The sequence below is a fragment of the Scyliorhinus torazame genome, chromosome 17 (assembly GCF_047496885.1).
Source record: "Scyliorhinus torazame isolate Kashiwa2021f chromosome 17, sScyTor2.1, whole genome shotgun sequence".
In the NCBI taxonomy this organism is placed as follows: Eukaryota; Metazoa; Chordata; class Chondrichthyes; order Carcharhiniformes; family Scyliorhinidae; genus Scyliorhinus; species Scyliorhinus torazame.
The window spans coordinates 179,670,829-179,690,961 of record NC_092723.1 but is presented as its reverse complement, the minus strand read 5'-3'; the positions used below and the strand labels follow the sequence as shown (position 1 = coordinate 179,690,961).

Below are 20,133 nucleotides of genomic sequence, written 5' to 3'. Positions count from 1 at the left end.
TCTAATTGCCGTTTCCATTGATTGAAGTGTGTGGTTTGCAATTCAATACAGCCCATTGTGTGTGTCTCCGCGTTTGTTGCAATGCTGAGGGTTTGTTGTGTGGGGTGGGGGTTTTTTTTTGAAGGGGAGAAGCCAGCGCCGCTTTAAGACTGAACTAATTCCTATTCCGCCCAGCGCTCCATTTATTCTCTGACACCAGGAATTGTCTCACCCACTGGCCACGGCTCGGGGTTATTTTTAGCTGCCGGCTCGGAGCCTCCGGCGGGGTTTGTCAGCGCCCGATGTCTCCGAGAGTGTGGGGTGTGGCCCGGCTGGACACGGGAGCTGGCTCCAGGTGAGACCGGGAAGCGGAGAAACAAACCTTTACTGGCTTGGATCAGCCGGAGGGGGTGGGGGGACCTGGAGATGCGGATGTCCGCAGGTCCATCATAGAGGCTCTGGGTGGGAGTCGGCAGGCGCCAGGAGCAGGGAGACTGGGCTGCTTTGTGTGTGTGATTACATGAGTGAGTGTATGAGGGTGTGTCAGTGTATACGAGATGTGTATGTGTATATGAGAGGGTGTTGTATGTGTATATAAGCTCTGTGTCAGTATAAATGAGGTGGTGGGTGTGTATATAGGGACGTGTGTCAGTATATAGGAGATGGTGTGTGTGTGTATGTATGAGGGTGTGTGTCAGTGTATATGAGAGGGTGTGTGTATGTGTATATGGGAGGGTGTGTGTATATGTGTATATGAGCGGGTGTGTGTATGTGTATATGAGGGTGTGTGTCAGTGTATATGAGAGGGGTTGTGTGTATGTGGGTGTGCGCCAGCATATATGAGAGGTTGTGTGTGTATGTGTATATGGGAGGGTGTGTGTATGTGTATATAAGGGTGTGTGTCAGTGTATATGAGAGGGGTTGTGTGTATGTGGGTGTGCGCCAGCATATATGAGAGGTTGTGTGTGTATGAGGGTATGTGTCAGTATATACAGGAGGGTGTGTATATGTTTGTATGAGAGGATGTGTGTATGTGTATATAGGGACATGTGTCAGTATATATGAGAGAGTGTGTGTATGTGTATATGATGGTGTGTGTCAGTATATGTAAGAGGGCGTGTGTGAGGGTGTGTGTCATATATGAGAGGGTTTGTGTTTGTATATATGAGGGTATGTGTCAGTATATATAAGAGGGTGTGTTTGTGTTAATGAGGGCATGCGTCAGTATATATGAGCGAGTGTGTCTGTCCATGAGAGGGTGTGTGTCAATATATATGAGGGCGTGGGTATGTGTATATGAGGGTGTGTGTCAGTATATGTCAGGGGGCGTGTGTGTGGGTGTGTGTCAGTATATATGAGAGGGGTTGTGTGTATGTGGGTGTGCCAGCATATATGAGAGGTTGTGTGTGTATGAGGGTATGTGTCAGTATATACAGGAGGGTGTGTATATGTTTGTATGAGAGGATGTGTGTATGTGTATATAGGGACGTGTGTTGGTATATATGAGAGTGTGTGTATGTGTATATGAGGGTGTGTGTCAGTATATATGAGAGGGGGTGTGTATGTGGAATGAGGGTGTGTGTCAGTGTATATGAGAGGGGGGGTGTATGTGTATATGAGAGGGTGTGTATATGTGTATATGGGAGGGTGTGTGTGTATGTGTATATGAGAGGGTGTGTGTATGTGTATATAAGGGCCTGTGTCAGCATATATGAGATGGTGTGTGTATATGTATATAGGGATGTGTGTCAGTATGTATGAGAGGGTGTGTGTCATACATGAGAGAGTGTGTGTATGTGTACATGAGGGTGTGTGGCAAGGTATATAAGGGGGAGGGTGTGTGTGTGTGTAAATGAGGATGTGTGTCAGTATAAATGAGAGTCTGTGTGTCCATGAGAGGGTGTGTGTGTCAATATATATGAGGGCGTGGGTATGTGTATATGAGGGTGTGTGTCAGTATATGTAAGAGGGCGTGTGTGAGGGTGTGCGCCAACATATATGAGAGGTGTGTGTATGAGGGTATGTGTCAGTATATACAGGAGGGTGTGTATATGTTTGTATGAAAGGATGTGTGTATGTGTATATAGGGACGTGTGTCAGTATATATGAGAGAGTGTGTATGTGTATATGAGGGTGTGTGTCAGTATGTATGAGAGGGTGTGTGTATGTGGAATGAGGGTGTGTGTCAGTATATATGAGAGGGTGTGTGTATGTGGAATGAGGGTGTGTGTCAGTATGTATGAGAGGGTGTGTGTATGTGTATATGAGAGGGTGTGTGTATGTGTATATAGGGACGTGTGTCAGTATATATGAGAGGGTGTGTGTATGTGTATATGAGGGTGTGTGTCAGTATATATGAGAGGGTGTGTGTATGTGGAATGAGGGTGTGTGTCAGTGTATATGAGAGGGTGTGTGTATATGTGTATATGAGTGGGTATGTGTATGTGTATGTAAGGGCCTGTGTCAGCAGCTATGAGATGGTGTGTATATGTATATAGGGATGTGTGTCAGTATGTATGAGATGGTGTGGTGTGTGTGTATGAGGATGTGTGTCAGTATGTATGAGAGGGTGTGTGTCATACATGAGAGAGTGTGTGTATGTGTATATGAGGGTGCGCGGCAATGTATATAAGAGGGAGGGTGTGTGTGTGTGTGTGTAAATGAGGATGTGTGTCAGTATATACGAGAGTGTGTGTGTCCATGAGAGGATGTGTGTCAATATATATGAGGGCATGGGTATGTGTATATGAGGGTGTGTGTCAGTATATACAAGAGGGTGTGTATATGTTTGTGTGAGAGGATGTGTGTATGTGTATATAGGGATGTGTGTCAGTATATATGAGAGAGTGTGTGTACGTGTATATGAGGGTGTGTGTCAGTATATATGAGAGGGTGTGTGTATGTGGAATGAGGATGTGTGTCAGTATATATGAGAGGGTGTGTGTATGTGTATATGAGGGTGTGTGTCAGTATATATGAGAGGGTGTGTGTATGAGGAATGAGGGTGTGTGTCAGTATATATAAGAGGGTGTGTGTGTGTTAATGAGGGCATGCGTCAGTATATATGAGCGAGTGTGTCTGTCCATGAGAGGGTGTGTGTCAATATATATGAGGGCGTGGGTATGTGTATATGAGGGTGTGTGTCAGTATATGTCAGGGGGCGTGTGTGTGGGTGTGTGTCAGTATATATGAGAGGGGTTGTGTGTATGTGGGTGTGCCAGCATATATGAGAGGTTGTGTGTGTATGAGGGTATGTGTCAGTATATACAGGAGGGTGTGTATATGTTTGTATGAGAGGATGTGTGTATGTGTATATAGGGACGTGTGTTGGTATATATGAGAGAGTGTGTGTATGTGTATATGAGGGTGTGTGTCAGTATATATGAGAGGGTGTGTGTATGAGGAATGAGGGTGTGTGTCAGTATATATAAGAGGGTGTGTGTGTGTTAATGAGGGCATGCGTCAGTATATATGAGCGAGTGTGTCTGTCCATGAGAGGGTGTGTGTCAATATATATGAGGGCGTGGGTATGTGTATATGAGGGTGTGTGTCAGTATATGTCAGGGGGCGTGTGTGTGGGTGTGTGTCAGTATATATGAGAGGGGTTGTGTGTATGTGGGTGTGCCAGCATATATGTGAGGTTGTGTGTGTATGAGGGTATGTGTCAGTATATACAGGAGGGTGTGTATATGTTTGTATGAGAGGATGTGTGTATGTGTATATAGGGACGTGTGTTGGTATATATGAGAGAGTGTGTGTATGTGTATATGAGGGTGTGTGTCAGTATATATGAGAGGGTGTGTGTATGTGGAATGAGGGTGTGTGTCAGTATATATGAGAGGGTGTGTGTATGTGGAATGAGGGTGTGTGTCAGTATATATGAGAGGGTGTGTATGTGTATATGGGAGGGTGTGTGTGTATGTGTATATGAGAGGGTGTGTGTTTGTGTATATAAGGGCCTGTGTCAGCATATATGAGATGGTGTGTGTATATGTATATAGGGATGTGTGTCAGTATGTATGAGATGGTGTGGTGTGTGTGTATGAGGATGTGTGTCAGTATGTATGAGAGGGTGTGTGTCATACATGAGAGAGTGTGTGTATGTGTACATGACGGTGTGTGGCAATGTATATAAGGGGGAGGGTGTGTGTGTGTGTGTGTGTAAATGAGGATGTGTGTCAGTATAAATGAGAGTCTGTGTGTCCATGAGAGGGTGTGTGTGTCAATATATATGAGGGCGTGGGTATGTGTATATGAGGGTGTGTGTCAGTATATGTAAGAGGGCGTGTGTGAGGGTGTGTGTCAGTATATATGAGAGGGGTTGTGTCTATGTGGGTGTGCACCAGCATATATGAGAGTTTGTGTGTGTATGAGGGTATGTGTCAGTATATACAGGAGGGTGTGTATATGTTTGTATGAAAGGATGTGTGTATGTGTATATGAGGGTGTGTGTATGTGGAATGAGGGTGTGTGTCAGTATATATGAGAGGGTGTGTGTATGTGGAATGAGGGTGTGTGTCAGTATGTATGAGAGGGTGTGTGTATGTGTATATGAGAGGGTGTGTGTATGTGTATATAGGGACGTGTGTCAGTATATATGAGAGAGTGTGTGTATGTGTATATGATGGTGTGTGTCAGTATATATGAGAGGGTGTGTGTATGTGGAATGAGGGTGTGTGTCAGTGTATATGAGAGGGTCTGTGTATATGTGTATATGAGTGGGTGTGTGTATGTGTATGTAAGGGCCTGTGTCAGCAGATATGAGATGGTGTGTATATGTATATAGGGATGTGTGTCAGTATGTATGAGATGGTGTGGTGTGTGTGTATGAGGATGTGTGTCAGTATGTATGAGAGGGTGTGTGTCATACATGAGAGAGTGTGTGTATGTGTATATGAGGGTGCGCGGCAATGTATATAAGAGGGAGGGTGTGTGTGTGTGTGTGTGTAAATGAGGATGTGTGTCAGTATATACGAGAGTGTGTGTGTCCATGAGAGGATGTGTGTCAATATATATGAGGGCATGGGTATGTGTATATGAGGGTGTGTGTCAGTATATGTAAGCGGGCGTGTGTGAGTGTGTGTGTCAGTATATATGAGAGGGTTTGTGTTTGTATATATGAGGGTATGTGTCAGTATATACAAGAGGGTGTGTATATGTTTGTATGAGAGGATGTGTGTATGTGTATATAGGGACGTGTGTCAGTATATATGAGAGAGTGTGTGTACGTGTATATGAGGGTGTGTGTCAGTATATATGAGAGGGTGTGTGTATGTGGAATGAGGATGTGTGTCAGTATATATGAGAGGGTGTGTGTATGTGTATATGAGGGTGTGTGTCAGTATATATGAGAGGGTGTGTGTATGAGGAATGAGGGTGTGTGTCAGTAAATATGAGAGGGTGTGTGTATGTGGAATGAGGGTGTGTGTCGGTATATATGAGAGGGTGTGTGTATGTGTATATGAGGGTATGTGTCAGTATATATGAGATGGTGTGTGTGTGTATATATGAGGTTGTGTGTCAGTATATATGAGAGGTTGTGTGTGTGTATATGAGGGTATGTGTGAGTATATATGAGAGAGTGTGTGTATGTGGAATGAGGGTGTGTGTCAGTATATATGAGAGAGTGTGTGTATGTGTATATCAGAATGTGTCTCAGTATATATGAGAGGGTGTGTGTATGTGAATTGAGGGTGTGTGTCAGTATATATGAGAGAGTGTGTATATGTGGAATGAGGGTGTGTGTCAGTATATATGAGAGGGTGTGTGTATGTGTATATGAGGGTATGTGTCAGTATATATGAGAGAGTGTGTGTATGTGGAATGAGGGTGTGTGTCAGTATATATGAGAGGGTGTGTGTATGTGTATATGAGGGTATGTGTCAGTATATATGAGAGAGTGTGTGTATGTGGAATGAGGGTGTGTGTCGGTATATATGAGAGGGTGTGTGTATGTGTATATGAGGGTATGTGTCTGTATATATGAGAGAGTGTGTGTATGTGGAATGAGGGTGTATGTCAGTATATATGAGAGAGTGTGTGTATGTGTATATCAGAATGTGTATCAGTATATATGAGAGGGTGTGTGTATGTGAAATGAGGGTATGTGTCAGTATATATGAGATGGTGTGTGTATGTGGAATGAGGGTGTGTGTCAGTATATATGAGAGAGTGTGTGTATGTGTATATCAGAATGTGTATCAGTATATATGAGAGGGTGTGTGTATGTGAAATGAGGGTGTGTGTCAGTATATATGAGAATGTGTGTGTATGTGTATATCAGAATGTGTCTCAGTCTATATGAGAGGGTGTGTGTATGTGGAATGAGGGTGTGTGTCAGTATATATGAGTGGGTGTGTGTATGTGTGAATATGAAGGTATGTGTCAGTATATATGAGAGGGTGTGTGTATGTGTATATCAGGATGTGTGTCAGTATATATGAGAGGGTGTGTGTATGTGTATATGAGGGTGTGTGCCAGTATATATGAGAGGGTGTGTGTATGTGGAATGAGGGAGTGTGTCAGTTTATATGAGAGGGTGTGTGTTTGTGGAATGAGGGTGTGTGTCTGTGTGTGTATATGAGAGTGTGTGTGCGTATATGAGAGTGTGTGTGTGTGTATATGAGAGAGTGTGTGTGTGTGTATATGAGAGTGTCTGTGTGTGTATATGAGAGTGTGTGTGTGTCTGTGTATATGAGATAGGCGTGTGTATGAGAGGGTGCATGTGTGTGTTTGTATCTAAGGGTATGTCTCAGAATATATGAAAGGGTGTGCATGCACTTGTTTGTGTATAAGAGAGGGTGTGTGTATATGAGATGGTGTGTGTGCATATGAGGGTGTGTGTGTACAGAATCATAGAATCACTACAGTGTAGAAGGAGGCTATTCGGCCCATCGTGTCTGTACCGACCCTCTGAAAGAGCACCCTACCTAGGCTCACCCCCCCACCCGCATCCCATCCCTGTAACCCAGTAACCCCACCTAATCTTTTGGATACTAAGGGGCAATTAATCTGCACATCTTTGGACTGTGGGGGGAAACTGGAGCACCCGGAAGAAACCCACGCAGACACGGGGAGAATGTGCAGACTCCGCACAGATAGTCACCCAAGGCCAGAATCGAACCCGGGACCCAGGCACTGTGAGGCAGCAGTGCTAACCACTGTGCCACCGTGCTGCCCATGAGTGTGTGTGTATGTATATGAGAGTGTGTGACTGTGTGTGTGTATGTGAGGGTGTGTTTGTGTCTCCAAGAGTATGTATATGCATGAAAGTGTGTGTGTTTCTGAGAGGGTATGTGTGTGTGTATGAGAGGGTATGATTGCATATGAAAGGGGGTGTTTGTATGTATGTATGAGAGTGTCAGTGCTGGCACGGTAACACAGTGGTTAGCACTCCGGCCTTGGGTCACTGTCTGTGTGGAGTTTGTACATTCGCCCCGTGTCTGCATGGATTTCCTCTGGTTGCTCCGGTTTCATCCCACAGTCCAAAGATGTATGGGGTAGATGGATTGGCCATGATAAACTGCCCCTTAGTGTCCAGGGATGTGCAGGTTACATTACGGGGATAGGGCAGGGTGGATGGTGGACTGGACATGGGAAGAGTGCTGATTCGAAGGGTCGGTGCAGACTCGATGGGCCTCCTTCTGCACTTAGGGATTCTATGTATGAGAGGGTTATGTGTGCGTGTGTGAGAGAGACAGTGTTTGTGTGTATGAGAAGGTTTGTTTCCGAATGAGAGAGTTTGCGTTGGTATGTATGAGAGGGTTTGTGTTGGTGTGTGTTTGAGAGGGTTTGTGTGTCTGTGTATGAGAGGATGTGTATGTTTATGAGAAGATGTGTGTGTGTATGGAAGGACATGTGTATGAAAGGGCTTGTGTGTGTATGAGAGTGTGTCTATATATGAGAGTGTCAGTGTGTATGAGAAGGTTTGTGTGTGTATATGAGAGGGCTTGTGTGGTTGTGTTTGAGAGGGTTTGTGTTTCTGTGTGTATGAGAGGATATGTTTGTAAGTGAGCGTAAGTGTATGTGTGTGAGTATGAACATGTGTGTGTGTTTGTGTATGAGCATATGTGTGTGACTGTGTGTGGGTATGTGTGTATGAGTGAGTGTGTTTGTGTGAGTGAGTGTGTTTGTGTGCATGTGTGTGTGTTTGTATGAGCATGTTTGTGTGTGAGTGCGTATGAGTGAGCATGTTTGTGAGAGTATTTATGTTAGTTTCTGTGCGTTTAACCAGTCAAATGTAATTAAAGCAGCTCATCCATCATGAAAATGTAAGGGCGAGAGAAGACAGAGGGAGTGCGAGGAGAGTATTCATTCCGAAATTCAGACAGAATATTTTGCGAAAACCTTAAATTTTCAGAAATCAGTCGCATTGTAGCAATACTTCATTAACCTGATCTCTTATTCAGACATGTTTCTCTCCCCGGATAATTCTTTAATTTCTTCCAACAATGGGGCCATAGTCAGGAAGGGAGGATGTTAGGAGCCTTGTTAGAATCAATGTGCCTGATGTCCATACTTCAGAAACTGACTTTGGGCAGATGGAGGAGCTTCTTGACGAAGCTATGAAAATAAATCCATCTTGTATTATCAGTATCAAAGCGTTGGGCCTGCCTTCCAGAATGTGAGGTATCTGCTCGAGAGGATTCCTTTCATAAATTCGTCAATTCCTCATCACTAGTTTTCAATTGTGTTTTCTTCTTGGGGCCTTTGAGGCTCGGGGGGGGATGGGAGAGAGGGTGTGCGTAGAGAAATCAATGATTTTAATTTGCTGTGTGGGGCTCTCTCTGGATCCCTTGTTGGGCTGGCCGATTTGAAATCAGTTCTGGACAGGCCTATGTTTGATATGAGATGAAGCTGGTATCCAAACATTTACTGCGGTTTTTGGCTCTGTAAAGGGAAAGGGGCTTCATCCCCAGTTTAGTGGACAGACAAGCAACAACATTTCCCCTGACATATTATGAGAGCACTACTATTCCTTTAAAGTGGATTCATCTCCAGGTATCTCCTGAAATTCTTGGGGAAGAGCATGATTGGCTAGAGGTTTGATGCCTTCCTCACAATATCATGATATCATGCGGCTGGTTTAGCACAGTGGGCTAAACCGCTGGCTTGAAATGCAGAACAATGCCAGCAGCGTGGGTTCAATTCCCATACCGGCCTCCCTGAACAGGTGCCAGAATGTGGCGACTGGGGGCTTTTCACAGTAACTTCATTGAAGCCTACGATAAGCTGTTATTATGATATTGAGTAGATTAAAGAGACTGGATTGCATTCTTGGAGGCTTTCTGCACGTCTGGAGCTTTGACCGCGCACATTCGTAATAAATTTACAACATGTCGGTGTCTTTGGTCAATTTACAGCAGGCATTCTTCTGAATCATTCGTTGCTGCAAAATAGATTGGGAATTAAAAGTGGTCTGATGTTGGTGTAAAGTGGCAATTGCCTTCTCGACCACGGTTAGACCAGAACTGAGCGCTGGCTGCCAGCAGAAGAGGAGGATATGTTAGATTGCTCGAAGACCAATAGGGAACCAATGGCGTATTTTAAGACATCATCATCAATGGTTACTTTACACCAGATTGAAACTGGATTCTGTTATGAGCTAGGGTTTAGAGAACCCCAAAGTGTATCATGGAGTTCACCTGACTCACAACTTTTACTATATTGTGGTATGGGGAGCACACGGCCCACTCTACAGGTGTGGGACAGCAGAAATCGGAAAGTATTTTTTAAAGCAAAAACAATGTTTATTCTATTAACTCAAGTTAACCTTTTTAAAACATACAGTGAACATCTTAGCAACCATCAATTCAAATACAACCCCCAAAGAATACAACACTAAGTAATCCTTAAGCTGTCCTTTTAACATCCATAAGACTTTTAAAAAAACTTTTAACAGAAGCACATCAGGTTAAAGTTACTACTGAGAGCAGTTATTGGTTTTAAATCACCAAAGGATTGATTTACAGTCTTTAGATTAAAGAGAGAGACTAATGCACCTTCTGGCTGTGACTGCAGCTATCCAGCTCTGAAAACGAAACTAAGACACATCCTGCAGCAAAGAGCCTAAAATGAAAGTAAAAAGCTGACAGAGAGCCCAGCTCCACTCACATTCTGACATCACTGATAAACACCCATTTCTTAAAGGTACATTTCTTAAACACCCATTTCTTAAAGGTACTCTCACATGACAATTCCGTGAATTTAAAGAAGTGACACATTTAAGTGGCAGAATTGAATGCCTGTAGTACAGGAAAGTTTTGTGTCCCAGAACCGAGGTGTACCGGCTATTGGTGGGGATATCATAGTGGAGCAGAAGGGCTTGATTTCATAATTGCTGGAGGTAATGCCACACGTAATGTACAGCAGATACTGTCCATGCCATGGACGCACCAATGGAGAAATATAATGTGCAGCAGGTACTGTCCTGGCGATGGCGCACTAATGGAGACACGTAATGTACAGCAGGTACTGTCCTGGCAATGGACACAGTAATGGAGACATGTAATATACAGCAGGTACTGTCCAGTCAATGGACAAACTAATGGAGACATGTAATGTATAGCAGGTATTGTCGATGCAATGGACGAACTAATGATCTAACAATAACACAACAGAGTCTCGTGCCAAACGCGTTTAGCCGGGTATTTCCCAGTGCTCGCAAGCGGCGAGAAACACCTGACTATCTAATCGGAATTTGTTGCAATTCGGGGCCACAGAGGGTACGGCCTGCTGAAGCTATAATTAGTCCCGATTCCTGCACTGAAGACCCCCGCACCCCACCTCACATGAGCAGGGCACCCGCGGGCCAGATCCCCAGTGCAGGAAAAATGCCGGCCTGATACCTTGGCACTGCCAGTCTCACACTCTGGCAGTACCCTTGCCAAGGATGCACTAATGGACGCACGTAAAGTACAGCAAGTACTGTCTATGAAATGGAGGCTGTCTACTCCCTAACAGAAACATGCATATATTACTGAGCAGAAATTAACAACAATTGGGATCTTTACAGTTGTTGGGGTGGAAGACAATGGTGTAAATCTTGACATAGTGGTCACGCCACTGGACTAGACATCCGTAGACCCATGTTCATGCTCTGGGGACGTCAGTTCAAATCCCGCCATGGCATCTGGTGGAATTTAAATTCAATAAAATCTAGAATATAAAGTTATCCTGAGGAGAGGTGACAAGGAAACTATCATCGATTGTCACAAAAATCCACCTGGTTCACTAATGTCCTTTAGGGAAGGAAATCTGCCGTCCTTACCTGGCCTGGCCTACACGTGACTCCAGGCCCACAGCAATGTGGTTGACTCTTAACTGTGAGAATGGTTTCCAGGATTGCTCAGTTCAAGGGACATTAGGGACGGGCATCAAATGGTGGCAACACAGCAACAGCTAGGTCCCATTAAAGAATAAAATAATGTTCAGTAGAGAATCGTGCAATCCACAGCTGGGTGAACAAGCTTTTCAACATTCAAATAATGTTACCTGTAAAGTGTTGAAGGACCATTACTGAGCAGGAATGATAACTGGCTGGTAATTTTTGATTGCAGCCAAGAAGTTTCAAATCCACATATTGCCACAGTTTTTGCTAGCTGTTTATTCATTATCCTGAAAATGGGCATTTCTTCAACAAAATAGCAATATCTAATTTGCTAACCGGGAAACAAATACACGAGTCAAAAGAATAAATGGAAATTAACCTCTCTTAAACCTGCATATGGCAATCAGATTTGAGGCTAAACTAATCCAGATGGGATTTTGAGCTTGTTTTGTCAGATGCAAAAACAGATAGTGTAAAGCACTGTTTGGCTTTTCACCAAAATATTACATTTTCCTTTTTCTTTCCTTGAATCCTTCCTGTGATTTTCCTTCGCGATGACAAAAAGGTAAAATTGTTCCTGGATTTTCCTCAAGAGTGAAGAAGTCAGCCTCAAAAATTCAGTTTCAGGCGCGCGTCACCCAGTCTCTTCTGTGATTCATGGCTCGTTTTAACAAGTCTGTTACTTGTGTCATTGGTTTACCGAAGACACGGAACTAAAACAGACCATATCGATCCATACTCTACATCAGTGTTTTTCAAACTTTTTTTCCGGGGACCCATTTTTACCAACCGGCCATCCTTCACAACCCATGCACACGATGGGCAAAATTCTCCGGAAACGGCGCGATGTCCGCCGACTGGCGTCCCAAAACGGCACCAATCAGATGGGCATCGCGCTGCCCCAAAGGTGCAGAATGTTCCGCATCTTTGGGGGCCGAGCCCCAACATTGAGGGGCTAGGCCGACGCCGGAGGAATTTCCGCCCCGCCAGCTGGCGGAAACGGCCTTTGTTGCCCCGCCAGCTGGCGCGGAAATGACATCCCCGGGCGGCGCATGCGCGGGAGCGTCAGCGGCCGCTGACAGTTTCCCACGCATGCGCAGTGGAGGGAGTCTCTTCCGCCTCCACCATGGTGGAGACCGTGGCGGAGGCCGAAGGGAAAGAGTGCCCCCACGGCACAGGCCCACCCGCGGATCGGTGGGCCCCGATCGCGGGCCAGGCCACCGTGGGGGCACCCCCCGGGGCCAGATCCCCCCCCCCAGGACCCCGGAGCCCACCCGCGCCGCCTTGTCCCGCCGTTCAAAAGGTGGTTTAATCCACGCCGGCGGGACAGGCAATTTATCGACGGGACTTCGGCCCATCCGGGCCGGAGAATCGAGCGGGGGGGCCTGCCAACTGGCGCAGCCCGATTCCCGCCCCCGCCGAATATCCGGTGCCGGAGACTTCGGCAACCGGCGGGGGCGGGATTCACGGCAGCCCCCGGCGATTCTCCAACCCATTTGTTCATCAATGTTACATTTCTGCCTGAGTTGTTCATCAGAGCTCCAGGAGCTCACACCAGCACTGCTTTGTCCTGCCGTGGACTCTCCCGAGAAGCTCTCTCCAGATTCAATTGTGAGATCCTGACCTGTTTGTGTCTCTGGCCCTCTCTTCCTTACTCCAGAATGATTCTTCACACAGTCCTGTGGCTTGCTTGCTGGCAGCTAAAAATGGAGGAAGCTCTCTTCAGTAACTTAGTGCCCAGAGTATGTGCCGTCAGTGTACCGGGAGCGTGACCTGCTCTCTGCCGTCATTTCTGGCGGGAAGACTAATCGATTAAAACAAAGTTCTGCTCCTGGGCCAGCGCGCTGACGTACTGAGCTGGTGGTCTGCCCGTTGGGCTCCGGGCCTGCGCACTGCTACATCCGGCTGAGGGGGCACACATGCGTGGGGTGGGGTGGCCAGCATTTTTCAAAGCCAGTTGTGGCCGTTGGGCACTTCTTCCCCTGATCGGGAATGCTGCGACAGATTGCTCTATGACCCTCCTGACACCTGCCTGACACCCACCTGTGGGTCGTGACCCTGAGTTTGAAAATGACTGCTCTGCCTGTACTTGTTCTCCCCCTGTCTGCGTGGGTTTCCGCCGGGTGTTCCCACAGTCCAAAGGTGTGCAGGTTAGGTGGATTGAGAAATGAAAATGAAATGAAAATCGCTTATTGTCAGAAGTAGGCTTCAAATTAAGTTAATGTGAAAAGCCCCTAGTCGCCACATTCCAGCGCCTGTTCGGGGAGGCTGGTACGGGAATTGAACTCGCGGTGCTGGCCTTGGTCTGCTTGACAAGCCAGCTATTTAGCCCACTGTGGTAAACCAGCCCCAACCATGCTAAGTTGCCCCTAGTTGGGGTTATGGGGATAGGGTGGGGGATTGGGCTTGGGTTGGGTGCTCTTTTGGAGGGTCGATGCTGACTTGATGGGCCGAATGGCCTCCTTCTGCAGTGTAGGGATCCTACGGTTAATGTACCCCTCCCAGAGCACAAATTGCTGAAACATTCATAGAGAACAATACGCACAGAAATGTATTTTCACCGCAATAGGTTTTTAAGACTAAAATGCACCAGTAAGAGACAAGTCCAACTTGGACTTTCCAGCAGTAATGAATGGTGACCTGGCATTCTCCTCTATCTCACCCCATTCAGTGCGATCGAATGGCACTCATACATTTTAATTCCTCCCAGCAGGAAGAATGCATAAAGTTTAAATTAATACAGTATTAGGGGAGGGGAGCAAACGCAGCCCCTCTCTTCATCACATGCTTAACCCAGGTGCTATCGCCTCAGTTCCACTTTTGCCAAGCAGCTAACCTATTTTGAAAGTATCGATTTATATTCCGTGAGGAAAAAATTATACGAGGAAACATTTATGATATAAAGATTTAAGGTGAGCTGGTTAATACTTATTTTTCCACAGCCCCGATTTCTTGAGGCTATGACCAAGGTGCAGAATGTCACCAGTGATGGGCACAGTGATGGGCGCCATTTTGCTGCACAGAGCATGTTGTGATCTTTAACAGCAAAATGACCCTGTGCTCGAGCCTCATTAGTACGAATTATCTGTTTTAACTTGGTCCCAAAAACAAATTTGTATTTGTGGGGCAATTGTTTGCCCCAGGACAAATGTTACCTTTGTCCGCAGGTTCATGAAGAGTTCTGGAACTTGGCTCACTTAAGTAAGTAACCTTGTTTAAAGGACATTGCCGTTTGAGTGTGTTTTTCAGTATTGCATTTGTAAATATTATGCTGCCTCATTTTGCTCTTTACGTTGGTTAGGTTTTGCTGGGTGGTTGACGTGTTTTATATTTTGGTCCAATGCTTTCCTTCGATTTTTTTATTGCCGTTGTAGAAAGCATCCTGGAAAGTAGTGAGCATGGAATTTCCTGGGGCGGGGGTGGCAAGCTGGGGGGGGGGGGGGGGGGGGGGGGTGGTCCTTTCCCACAGTGCTGGGAGGGGGAATGTCTAACCAAGGCAGCCGCCAGCATTCTGGGACCCACATTTATTGGGCTTTTTACACATACTTGGACACGGAAGGAGATATAATAGTCACTTGAAAAGGGTAATTGGGTATGTGCTTGAATAGAAAAAGAAAGGGCCAGGCTATGGGGAAAGAGCAGGGGAGTGGGACTAAATATATAGTTCTTTCAAAGGGCCAGCATAGGCAGGTTGGACATTGTTATAACCTCGCATGGGACCTACCGATAAGACGCAATTAGTCTCCCCGGGACCCTTGTTGAGTACGAGGTCCCCTGCTGAGGGGTGGGGAGCCCATGGACACTCTCATAGCCTTTGATATACAAATCGGCCAGGTCTGGAACCAACACCTCAGACCTGACTGGGATCTGAAGAGTATTGTCCATATTATGACTTTGTAATAAAACTGGTTTCTCTTTATCCACTAGCCTCGGACTCCTCTGAGGTCACTAAAGGCAGAATGGCTTCATTATGTGCTGTGTGAATCTATGATTCTATGACAAAGGAGGCCTGTCTTGGCCACTTTTACTTCACCAGACAGACTGTCACAGAGATGTACCATCTGCTGCTAAAAGATCTGCAGACAATAGCTGGAACTGGAAGCTTTTCCCATCAAAGTGAAGGCTACATGAACTTGTGTTGACTTCATGCTATCACGTATGCATCTCAGAGGACATCTGCCACCTGAGGCAGCTGGCAGTGCACACTGATATCAAGCTGGTGGCACAATGTCAGACTTACATTCGTAAGTGGCTGCACTGTCATCACTTTGCTGTGGCAGGAGGAGTGGGACAGGGGGGGGATCAGCTGGAGAGGGTGGAGAGCTGTCAGTGGATGGCAGGGTTTCTTTCAGTGTGAAGTGCCAGTGATGGTATTATGGGCGGCTCCCCGTTGCAACCGCATCGCCTCCATGACTGGGAAGCTTCTCCATTCAAGTTATGTTCAAATTAGATCTGACCACAGAAGCACGCAACAATGATGGTGCTGTTATGTATACGACAACAGGTGACTGGCATGATGTGACATATAAAGCAATGGTGATTGGCATTATGTTATATGTATGTATATTCATTCATTACCATTACACTGGCTGACTGACATTAGGGGCGGGATTCTCCGACCCCCCCGCCGGGTCGGAGAATCGCCGGGGGCTGGCGTGAATCCCGCCCTCGCCAGTTGCCGAATCCTCCGGCACCGGATATTCGGCGGGGGCGGGAATCGCGCCGCGCCGGTCGGCGGGCTCCCCCCGGCGATTCTCCGGCCCGCGATGGGCCAAAATCCCGCTGCTGTCATGCCAGTCCCGCCGGCGAGAATCAAACCACCTCTCTGACTGGCGGGACTAGGTGGCGCGGGCGGGGTCCTGGGTGGGGTGCGCGGGGCGATCTGGCCCCGGGGGGTGCCCCCACAGTGGTCTGGCCTGCGATTGGGGCCCACCGATCCGCGGGCAGGCCTGTGCCGTGGGGGCACTCTTTTCCCTCCGACTCGGCCACAGCCTTCACCATGGCCGACGCGTACGAGACACCCCCACCCCGCGCATGCACGGGGATGACGCCAGCAGACGCTGATGCTCCCGCGCATGTGCGGACTTCCGCCGGCCGGCGAAGTCCTTTCGGCCCCGGCTGGCATGGCGCCAAAGGCCTTTCCCGCCGGCTGGCGGCGCTCCAACCACTCCGGCGTGGGCCTAGCCCCTCAAGGTGAGGGCTTGGCCCCTAAAGGTGAGGAGAAATCCGCACGTTTGGGGCGGCCTGACGCCGGAGTGGTTCCCGCTACTCCATCCCGCCGGGACCCCCCGCCCCGCCGGGTAGGGGAGAATCCCGGTCTAGATCCCAGATCCCCAATATCTAAAGTTTACAATTCTTACCCTTGAGTTTAAATTGCTTCATGGCATCACACCTCCATGTCTCTACACAGTCATGTTCTGGGCTGAAGCGGGTAATTTATTAGAAAAACAATGATACAACATAATTCATGCCAGAAGTGACCGGCACTAAGATTGATAGCCACAGGCCCAGGCTGGGAACAGTGTTGATGACTAAAAGAAACAAATGTTAGCCACTTTTCTTTTAGATAGCAAACTCTTAAGCTCTGAATAGATTTTGTTTAATAGACAGTAATATCCTGTGCTCCTTCATGTAGAACAGGACCAGGAGGAAGCATTTAGTGTGGTAAGGGTGCAGAATATACTCTGGGTAGGGGACCCATCACTGAGAGACTTGGTAGTACCACGCGAGCCCGAGCTGGCCTGGCCCTAAAGGACATAGATGCTAGATTGGGTCTGTGACAGGTGGTGAGGGAACCAACAAGAGGGGGAAAAACATACTTGACCACATCCTCACCAACCTGCCTGCCGCAGATCTATCTGTCCATGACAGTATCAGCAGGAGTGACCACTACACAGACTTTGAGGAGATGAAGTCCCGTCTTCACATTGAGGATACCCCCCATCGTGGTTTGTGGCACAAACAACCTGCTAAATGGGATAGATTTCGAACAGGTCTCGCAACTCGAGACTGGCATCCATGAGGCACTGGGCCATAGTAGCAGCAGAATTTCATACAACCACAATCTGTAATCTCATGGTCCAGCATATCCACACTCTATTCCCATCAAGGAAGGGGAGCAAACCTGGTTCAATGAAGGATGCAGGAGGGCATGTCAGGAGCAGGGCCAAGCACTCCAAAAATGAGGTGTCAACCTGGTGAAGTGGCAGCACAGGACTACTAGCAGGCCAAACAGTCCAAGCCTGGATATTGTCCAGGCCTTGCTATATTTGGACATGGACTGCTTCAGTACCTAAAGAGCATCCATTCACTGCCCCACGCCTGACCTTATGATGGAAAGAAGGCCATTGATGAAACAGCTGATGATGTACGGGCTGAGGACCCTACCCTGAGGAGCTCTTATAGTGATGCCCTAGAATTGAGATGGTTGAAACACCTCCTCAGGTTCCTCAAGGTCTCCAGCATCACAGATGACTGACTTCGGACAATTCGGTTCACTCCGTGTGAAATGAAGAAACGTCTGAAGGCACTGGATATGGCAAAGGCAGGGATCCTGACAATATTCCAGCAACGTTACTGGAAATGTACTCCAGAACTTGCCGCACCCCTAGCCAAGCTGTTCCAGTACAGTTACAACATTGGCATCTACCCGGCAATGTGGAAAATTGCTCAGCTAAGCCCTGTACACAAAAAAACAAGACAAATCCAACCTGGCCAAAGACCATCCCATCAGTCTATTCTCAATCATCAGTAAAGTGATGGAAGGGGTCATCAGCAGCGCTATCAAGCGGCACTTACTCAGCAATAATCTACTCATTGACACACGGTTTGGGTTCCACCAGGGTCACTCAGCTCCTGACCTCATTACAGCCTTGGTTCAAATATAGACAAAAGAGCTGAACTCAAGAGGTGAGGTGAGAGTGACATAAAGGCAGAATTTAACTGAATGTGCATCAAGCAGCCGTAACAAAATAGGATCAATGAGAATCGGAGGAAAACTCTCCACTGGTCAGAGTCATGGCTAACACAAAGGAAGACGTTGTAGTTGTTGGAGGTCAATCATCTCCGCTCCATGTCCATGTCCAAATGCAGCAAGACCTGGGCAATATCCAGGCTCAGGCTGACGAACAGCAAGTAACATTCGTGCCACACAAATATCAGGCAATGACCATCTCAAACAAATGAGAAGCTAACCACTTCCCCTTGACATTCAATGGCATTACCATCGCTGATTTGTGGCATGGTGTAACAGTGGTTAGCATTTGCTGCCTCATAGTGCCAGGGACGCGGGCTCCATTCTGAACGTGGGTAACTGTGTGGAGTTTGCACGTTCTTCCCGTGTCTGCATGGGTTTCGTCCGGGTACGCCGGTTTCCTCCCACAGTCCAAAGATGTTAAGTGGGGGTATGGGATGGAGCAGGGGAGTGGACCTGAGTGGGGTGCTCTTTCGGAGGGTCATTGCAGACTCTATGGGCAGAATGGCCTCCTGCTCTGTAGGGATTCTATGGATTCTATGAATCCATCAACATCATGGGATTACCATTGACCAGAAACTGAACTGGACTAGCCATATAAATGCTACTAGATGGCTACAGGAGCAGCTCAGAGGCTGGGACTCCTGCGGGGAGTAACTCACCTCCTGACTTCCCAAAGCCTGTCCACCATCTACAAGGTACAAGTCAGGTGTGATGGAATATTCTCCATGCCTGGATGAGTGCAGCTCGAACAACACTCGAGAAGCTCAACGCCCTCCAGGACAAGACAACCTGCTTGAATGGCACCTGATCCATTATATTAAACATTCACTCACCACCAATGCACAGTAGCAACAGTGTGTGCCATCTACAGCATACACTGCAACAACTCACCAAAGCTGTTTGACAGCACCAGGACAAGGTGGGTAGGTGCAGGGGAACACCACCAATTGCAAATTCCTCTCCGAGTCACTCATCATCCTGATTTGGAATGATATCATTAGAAAATATTTTTTATTCTCCCTTTTCACATTTTTGCCCAAATTTACACCCAACAATAAACAATAATCAGCAACGGATGCAATGTCAATCCCCATATCAATAACAACGATCCCATCCTCCCACCGAACCCCCAAACATTAGCCTGCATGTTAATATAAACAAATGACAAAAAGGAATCAGGAATCACCCATAGTCACCATTAACTCACACAGTCTCCCCCCCCCCCCCCCCCCCCCCACCCCCCCCAACCAATGTTCGATGTGATTCAATTCTCGAAAGTGCATAATGAATAATGCCCATGAATTGCAGAACCCCTCCATCCTTCCCCTCAATTCAAATTTTTCAAGCGTCAAGAATTCCAGCAGGTCCCCCCGCCACGCCAGGGCACAGGGTGGAGAGGTTGATCTCCACCATAACAGGATCCGCCTTCGGGCGATCAACGAGGCGAAGGCTACAACATCTGCCTCCGCACCTGTTTCCAACCCCGGCTGGTCCGACCATCCCGAATATGGCCTCCCGAGGGCTCGGGTCCAGTTTCACGTGCACCATTTTAGAGATTACCCTAAAAACCTCCTTCCAGTAATCCTCCAGCTTTGGACAAAATGTGGTTTGCGGGATCCTCCCCGCAACGTTCACATACATCGCCTAACCCCTCAAAGAGCCAGCTCATCCTCGCCCTTGTAAGGTGCGCTCTATACACCACCCTCAGCCGTATCAGCCCCAACCTTGCACACGAGGTGGAGGCGTTCACCCTCCAGAGCACCTCACTCCAGAACCCCTCCTCCATACCCTCTCCCAACTCTTCCTTCCACTTTGCCTTGATCCCTTCCAGCAGCTCCTTCTCCTCCTC

General features: G+C 47.2%; 1 protein-coding gene across 7 annotated transcripts in view; it reads left to right on the top strand.

The window, feature by feature from the left end:
- fbxl16 (F-box and leucine-rich repeat protein 16) overlaps positions 1–20,133 on the top strand; it is a 300,505-nt gene that overhangs the window by 105,034 nt on the left and 175,338 nt on the right. Inside the window, exon 1 of one of the 7 annotated variants that reach the window (XM_072481746.1) lies at positions 208–334. The exons of the other annotated variants lie outside the window; for them this stretch is intronic. The gene's annotated coding sequence lies outside the window, so the exon portion shown is untranslated. Of the gene's footprint in view, positions 1–207; positions 335–20,133 lie in introns of those variants that run through there. 7 annotated transcript variants of the gene reach the window in all.